This window comes from Mizuhopecten yessoensis, unplaced genomic scaffold, assembly GCF_002113885.1.
Source record: "Mizuhopecten yessoensis strain PY_sf001 unplaced genomic scaffold, ASM211388v2 scaffold2213, whole genome shotgun sequence".
Classification (NCBI taxonomy): domain Eukaryota; kingdom Metazoa; phylum Mollusca; class Bivalvia; order Pectinida; family Pectinidae; genus Mizuhopecten; species Mizuhopecten yessoensis.
Window position 1 is genome coordinate 1,165,599 of NW_018404434.1, and position 8,940 is coordinate 1,174,538.

The following is an 8,940-nucleotide window of genomic DNA, read 5'->3' on the forward strand; positions in this document are numbered from 1 at the left end:
GTTTCAAATTTTAACTTCTGTCCTTTAGTCTGGCACTTTTGTTCCATGAAGAGTGTCAGAAAGCTAGAAAAGATACAAGGAGGAGCTTTAAGACTCAGTATTACCAACAGGGACAGGCTATATGTAAGGCGTCTGAAGGAAATGGGTTGTGAGGTTTTTAAAATTATAAACAAAGTTTCTCCTGAATATATTCATAATATTATAAATATTAAGATGTCTAATTATGACTTCAGGAAAGAAAATACTGCAGAGGTGCCCAGGGTCAACACTGTGAAGTATGGACATAAATCGTTTGCTTTTGAGGCCGTCCGGGTGTGGAACAGTCTCCCAAATGACTTCAGAAAAGTTGAAAACTTCAAAGAATTCAGGAGGCTGGTCCATTCCTGGCATTGCCCCATCTGCCTTTGCAATATCTGCAAAGAGTGATACTTCATACTGTGCCCTGGTTACCTCTGCCACCTGACACTTTGGATTGTGTGATACTTTTATTGTCTTATCTCACTTCTTATATGTTTTAATTCTATTCTATATTTTTGCTGCATCTTATTTGTATTTTAATTCCATTTATTCTAAAATATAATTTTTTACAAAACTTGATACATTTTGTGAATTGATTTCGGTATCATTTTTAATTCATACTATAATATTGTATATTCTGTCAATTTTTATTCTTTGCTATATTAGCATTGTATGTATATTCCACTTCATAGTGTTTTAATTATAATTCCTAAGTAATTCTTGTGTGATATACAAGTATTCATTCACTATTAACTATGTGTTTTATTTACCTATTTTGAATACTACTTATATGTAATCACATTTAATGCTTTTCATATATTAACACTATTTTTATATATATATCCCGGGGGCCTTTGTAGGTAGGGGACTCCCAATCACTCAGAAACCTGTGATATTTATACTTTCTTTTTCTGTGATGATTATTACTGTTTTTTTTTTTTATATTAATATATGTGATTATCTCCCTTTACTTGTAATATAATATGATATTGTTATTTTTACATATGTTTGTCGCAATAATAGCTCTCAAGAGCGAATGTTCCTTGTTTACCTGTATGCGACGTTTAATAAAGTATCTTGTATCTTGTTATAGATTTCAATGAGGTCGGCTCTTTGCCTTCTATATTCGAGTGTAGGCAGTCCCAGTTTTCGCAGCCTTTCATCATATGGTAGATTTTATATATTTCTGATCCATTTTGTAGCCCTTCTTTGCACATTTTCAATGGAAATTTTGTCTTTGATAACGATTAGAGACCATAAAGGTGTTCCATACTCTAAATGTGTTCTGACGAGTGATTTGTACAATAGAGTAAACATAACTGCGTCCATTTATGTGAAAGTACGGAAGATAGTACCCTGGATTCTGTTAGCCTTTGTAACTGTTATGTTGACATGGTCTGAAAATCTCAATTTATTGTCTATGGTGACGCCAAGATCCTTCTCGTTTTTTACTTTCTCTATTTCTGTTGTGCTTTCTGGAAATTTTAGATTATAGATGTGGTAACCTCCTCTGAATTTCCCAATTTCCATGTGTTTACGCTGTTGGAGATTTTTGAATGTAATTTTGTGTCGTCTGCAAAAAGTGTGATGGTACAATTTAATCAAAAATAGAATTGGTCCTAAAACGCTTCCCTGAGGTACCCCGCTGGTGACTGGCTTACTTTTTGAGAATTTTCCATTTATTACCACTTCTTGTTTCATGTCACTTAGGAAATCCTGTATTCATGCTAGTACTTTCCCTTGTATTCCATAGTACTGGACGTAGACGATGAGAGACTTTGTAAAAGGCCTTAGCAAAATCCAAATATATCACGTCGATATGTTTACCTTGATCTAAGGTTTGTGTCCAATCTGCAAGGACTTCTAAGAGTTGCGTAGTACATGATCGTCCAGGTCTAAAACCATGCTGGTGTTTTGAGAAGAGGTGGTTCCTATTCATATGGTCTAATATTTCATTTCTTATAATCCGTTGGAGAATTTTGCACGGAACTGAAGTAAGGCTGATTGGTCTATAGTTCCCGGGTTCCGTTTTTGATCCTTTTTTAAATATTGGTCGTACGATCGCAGTTTTCCATTGTTTAGGTAACTTTCCTTCATTAAATGATTTGTTGTACAATATCGTCAGAGGCTGTTTGATGGAGTTTGCTGTCCTAGCTATAAGTTGTAGATGGATGTTATCAGGTCCCTGTGTTTTGTTTGGATTAGTCTCCTTTATTGGCTTTAGTACAACAGGCTCGGAAATAGTGATGTAAACCAGGGTCCAAATCGAGAACCAAGACGTGGGCACTCCGCACAGATTTTATTGGCTTGATGATTTATTCTGTAGAAACGGAAACCTGCAGAATGTAAAGTAATAAACTTACCATTCTGGAGGATTTGAATATACAATATAAAATGAATATCACAGATATACAATTGGATTAATTAATGGTCTCCTTAACAGGGAAACAGTGAAAGGTGCTCGCCGTGTGCCGGCCAGGTGCGGAGTAACAGGTTTGGGGACAGGTGACAGTTATCGTGATACACTGAGCATGCGCGGACCATTCACACACTCACACAAGTCTCTCACAGCTCGTGCAGATTTCGCGCGCGCTGGCGACATTGTGTACTAAGTACACCCGGTTACATATTCCCCCGTTTTGGGAAATGACTCCCGGCATTTCCTATTCCTACCTATGTCCTACATATTTAAGGTTTAAAGATATCTGCAGTAGGCATGCCTACCATCGTTCCAGCAACAATGGCCATTATGACACCATATAAAGGTATGTCATATTTTAATAGTTTGTAAAATAGCAAGCGGTGCGACACTTTGTCAAAAGCATTACTGAAGTCGAGGTATATGAGGTCAACATTGTTCCCATTATCTAATGCCTGTGTCCAGTCTTCAGACCTCTAGCAGTTGAGTGGTACAGGAGCGGCCACTTCTGAGCCATGTTGGTGGGGGGTGAAGAGATGGTTCTTGTCCATGTGTTTTAAGATTGCATCTCGGACTATGCGTTGTAGAATCTTACAGGGAACCGACGTCAAACTGATATGTCTGTAGTTTCCTGAGTCACTTTTAGAACCTTTCTTAAATATTGGTAAGACATAAGCCTGTTTCCACGAATCTGGTAGGGTTCCTTCTTGAATGGACCTGTTAAAGATGATTGCTAGAGATTCTTTTAATGTTTCTATTGTTTTTGAGATGAAATTTGGATGGGTGTTATCTGGGCCAGGAGATTTGTTTGGGTTGGTTTGCTTAGTTGCTGCTAACACAAGGTTTTCTGTCACTGATAGGTCGGTAAGCACGCTTTTGTATGGTCTTTCCTCAAACTCAGGCAAAACTACTTCGCTGTCGTCAACAAATACACTAGCAAAGAAAGTGTTCATAACGTTGGCCGTGTCCAAGTCTGAGGTGGTCGACGCAAATTACGTCGGCCATTACTCTTCATCGAATATTTGTATGTTAAAATAAGATCTTTCTTAGAAGGCCTTTTTCAACATAATTTAATTATAAGTACAATTATAATTTGTATTTACGCAAGCCGTTTACTATCAACAAATACTTTTTTGAACATGCTTACAAATAAATTTGTTTGATTTTATATCTAAAAAAATATCACCAAACAAAAGGCTTTCTCATGTTATATTGGTTAACCATATCAAGTGTTGAAACATTTTATTTCTTTGTACATCTTACATTGGACAATTAAAAATGAAATGGTTTAGCGTCCTCCATATTATGTCCACATCTACAGGATGGACTGTCAATACGATTGACACAGAATAAAATGTGCTATTCAATAAGTTTTGTATTTACTTATTTTCTCTAAACAATTAAATTAAATTAAACACTGCCATTGCAAAGGTATTTGAGACTATGGGAGGGTTAACTATCAATGAAAACACAATTATATTTTTATCTGTACATGTACATTTCTGTATTTCTTGAAAGCGCATGTAACTTTATGATATAATATCAAGTTATGTAATTATATTTTGCAATTGTAGTACTTTCAGTACTATATACAGAATATACTATATGTAGGGTGGGTCCGTTTTCACTAAGGCCTGTATTTTAACCGGATACGCTGAACAGAAACATCTTTAGGACAATATGTAAAAACATCAAAGGGAGGGTAATTATAGTTTGTATCATATATATACTAGAGATATTTTACCTGTATATACAGGTAAAAAGTTCTGAATTTTATTTAACTCGCATAAGGTTCCAAAGAATAATATCATCATCAGTGTGAAAGAAAACTAAGACATTAGTATATATCAATATTTTTATTCGATAAAATACTTAATAACAATATATTATTTACAACTGAATTCAAATAGAACAGTGATATACATAAATTTCAGTTTTCATTTATATCATGTTTTGGGGAAATATTTCTTCTAAATACTCGTAATATTCAAATATGTTTATTTTTTTATTAAATAATGAAACTTAACCAGTACATTGCAAAGTAGGGCGGATAATTAACATAGGCACACGATTAACAGACTTTATGAACGATCAGCCAGAATACGTCGACAGTAACTTCAGCTCCTTTTGATCTCGATATATGCACTAGATTTTCATAACTATGTCGATGCATTTTCTTAGACACGTGGAAACAGAAAAAGAAGTGATGTTGACAAATGAATACATTCCGACAGATCAACTCACATTTGTATGTATGTGCCTTTGCCTAAACTCAGGATTTCGACACTAAATCATTAGCCGATCTCGGACCGTTACTGCTTTTATTTCATTCACACCATTGTATACTATATATCTTAGGTGTAAACCATTTTATTTCCGATGCTATATATGCTGTGAAATACTGCTAACTCGAACCCACGGTGTACTAAATACTACTTCATGCCTGTACGAGTCATTCGACTATACTGGTCCGAGATGTACATAGACAGGACACGGACTTGTATATAGCACTAATCTAATTCCGTGGCCAGGTTGACTATAGTTGTACTATAAGCAGTATGGACGATTGTGCAGATTTATAACACTTTACTAAAATAGCATAGTTGGTTTTATTTAATGTTCATGATAATAAACCTGAAAACGATTTTGTATCTATGAATGATCGAGTAATATATACAGGTCTATAATTTAGTACATGCCGCTTAGGCTAAGATATCGGCGACATTGTTGACTTTCAACTGTACATTAATAGACAATAACTCCATTTTCATACTTCATTGTTATCTGTTAACTGTTTCTTGTACAATACCTACTGTTCATTAACCCTATTTCAGATTGTTCGCACGTTATTTATACACAACCTTTTAGGCATTGTCATCATGTGGACGATCAAAGCACTTTGCTATGTGCATCTAAGGTTAAAATAATTGGTTGTTGGAAAAATATGATGAATTTGCAGTGAATTCAAATATTTGTTTCTCGTTTGCTGTTGATTCTATTAACAAGAACAGACGAGGCTTTACTGTGTATTTGTCATAATGGTAAAAAAATAACTTCAAAATTAACTCACTATTTATAGTGAAATAAACGATAGAATTTGTTTTCAAGCTGTCCAACAGCCCATTCCGTAAGATGTTGTCCGCAGATAAGCGAGTCACTTAAGTTCCCTCTTACAAAAAATGCATGACCTGGCCTCTACCTGATCACATTATACCAACAAGTTAACCTGTCCTTTAAAGTGGGATTTAATACACTAACAGGATTTAAATTATCAATTAATTTTTATCAAACTCCTTAAAAAGTGAATTTATATTCTTTTAATCCTTCAGTAAAGATGTAGTCCGCTGTACGGTCATACCCAAAAGTACTAGAAATTTTACAAAAAAATAGTTTGATAGTATTTTCTATTGAAGTCTATGACAAAATCCTGCACTCAATCATTATAAAGTTGACCTTTTAACAGATATTTTTATCGAAAGCATCGTACTGCGATTCGTATCGTAGCTACAGGAAATGGACACCCTAGGCCTGTGTAGGCGGGTTTACAGGCTGGGAATCCACAAAACACTGTCCTCCCAGGCATGCACAAGGGGCGAAGACAGCGAGTCCAAAAGAACGAAGCATCTAGCACATGAAGGCATTTTGATGGCTTGTCCTCCCTGGCAAATCCAACCCAATCCACACTGGCAATGATGTTTTGTTGCCCTGAATTGTTGATATGGTTGAAGAAAACCATCGCATGGCCAACAACAGTCTTCCCTGCATTGTTGCTGCAGCTTACAATTGAACAGTTTGTTGCTGTGCTGCAGTCCAAGAAGGAACCTCTGTAGGTGACCGTGCTACCTTCTGTTGGTACAAATCTCTTGGCTTGTTGATTGATTGTGATGCATCTGTTTGTCCCCCAAGTTATTCCCATCTCTTCGAACATGTCGTATAGGTGGCCATACTCGTCATCTGTCAGTATATGACTTCTACTCCTCCCACCGGCAAGTGAGGACTCCCTGTTGTGGATGTTTCGAACATCCCCAAGGTAGCCAGCAGCTTTCAAGATGGTTAACATCGACTGGATCTGAAAAAAGTATTGAACTATTTACACAGGCTATCTAATTCTACTATTACTACTCACTCCCACATAAAAATAACTATGAATGTTGATGTTCACACACACAATTAAGAACTAAAGCAAAGTAGCAGATGAATATTACATAAGGTAACAATTAATTTATCACTTGTGGCATAGCATAACAAATGCCAAATTCCGAAAAATAGTCGGCTGAAAAAAAAAGATTAGCTTCTGAAAAATCCCAAAAAGATTATTCAATTGCTTAAAGTAAGTACATGTAGCAGTATTTTCAAACAAGGTTTTAGAAGAGGAGGTACAAGATCTCAAGCTAAACATTCGAATGGGAGACATGATAAATCCCCTATTAACTCAGTCATTTGAGATGACAATCAATTAGAAAGTAAGTGTAATAGCCACAAAATGTATTCCAGTGGGACTCCTTGACATTGCTTTGCTGTATATTATATCATTAAATAGAAGTACAGGTCAGTGTCAATGATGTATGCAAATATTTATGTATAACAATCTTATACTAACGTAAAAATGATGGCACATAATTACAATAAAAACATAAAACAATATTTGGACCAGTTAGCCAAGTAGGAAAACCACATCCGTTATTGTTGATGACTACCAAATTTATGAAAATTCAGATGAAAAAAACAAGTCATATATACATCATTATATGATACAAACAATTGCCCTTTTTTGTATACTCACTTCCATGTTTTTTATAGCTGCCAGCTCAGGATATCTGGCACCTGCTATTGCCTTGCTGAAGGTTGAATTCATCCTCTCGAAGGGAAACATCCAAACATTGCTAACAGGGCCAAACATCCTTATGTAGCGGGGCCAGTGGTGCATCAGATGCATAACAGTACCCTGTGTAAAGAAATTGAAAACAAATCCTACTAAAAGTATAGGGAATATTGGAGGTGGGGTGGCAGAGATAGATATATAAATGCAAAGGGGATAAAAAATGATTAAGAAAAACATAATTTAAACAGTTTGAAAACTAATAGATTAGAGAAGGCTTTGCTGTGAGCACAACGGCGTATATTCCTATAATACAGAGTAATCATATGAATGAAAGAAGATTTGTACAACTGAAATTGTACCCCCAAAGCTATAGGTTATTCAGAAGCAATTGTGGCTGTTAGATGTTTTTGTCATGCTGTTTGCAAGTGAAAACCAACTCATACCTTTTACCATTTAAATAACCATCAACAGGTAAGAAAAGGCAATATAGTACATCCCCCATGTATTATTTCAATTAAAGTGACCTTGATTTTGGAATTCGAACCCAGTGTACATCTACATACAACACTGCATCAAGAGATGTACAGACACTGATCATCATAGGGTCATAAAACTATATCTTATTCTCAAACTAACATAGAATTCCTTGGAACAGCGTAAAGAATTTGAACCATTTAAGAGATCATACCTTAATCAGAATTAACAACTTAGTTATATTTACTGAATCCATTTTGTATGTAAAAAGTTCCAAATGACTTATTGGTTCGAAAAAATGAGGGTTATGACAAACAAGTCAATTTTATGAATTGTTAAATAATTATTTAAAGACCAAAAATATTAGCTGTACCAGATTACCAGACTGTAATCTATGATAATAAAATTTTCGGTAATAATCTTTAACTATCAAAATAAAAGATGGCTGCATCAGTCTAAGCTAACACAACTAAGACTGGAGATGCTTGAAATTTAATAGATGTTCCAAGGATGGATGATGGATTTAACAGAAGAATTAAAGTAATAATGATATGAACAATCCATTATCTATGATGGTGGAATAAAAATTCCAATAATGCTCTTTTCGTAAATCTCATTAAATGGAAAGACGTGTAAAAACCTAAATACACTTTATTTCTTACATCTTTTAAATAAAAATATATCGACTAAAATCAATAACCTTTAATGCACGTGGAAAATCTCTTTCCATCAATGCTAGCACTCTGTGCCTCCATCTGGTCCAGTCCTGCTACTTCAATTTCTCTTGAGTAAAGGCATTCTAATGCAGACAGGAATGCAAAAAACGTTTGCCGCTGTGTGGTTCCCAGAGCATCTCTCGGGCTGTATCGAAGGATTCCAGATGTAACAAGAGGCCCATGGGCCTTAACGGTCACCCGATATATTTATACAGAGAGTTGATTTTGTTTTTAACATGAACAGAAATATTATTCAAAGTGACAAAAAACAATAAAACCACCTTACTCAATATCTAGCATACAGATTTCAGACTAAAAAGGATTTGAAACTAGCACCTCTGATTCTTAACAAGGAAAATGAAGAAATTTTAGCACACTGACTCCTTTGAGCCCCACCCTACAGCCCTTGGGGGTAGGGCTGGCTCAAAATTTTCAAAGTATCAAACTGTCAATTCAAGGTTATAATTCCAATCAAGTTATTAACATGTAAT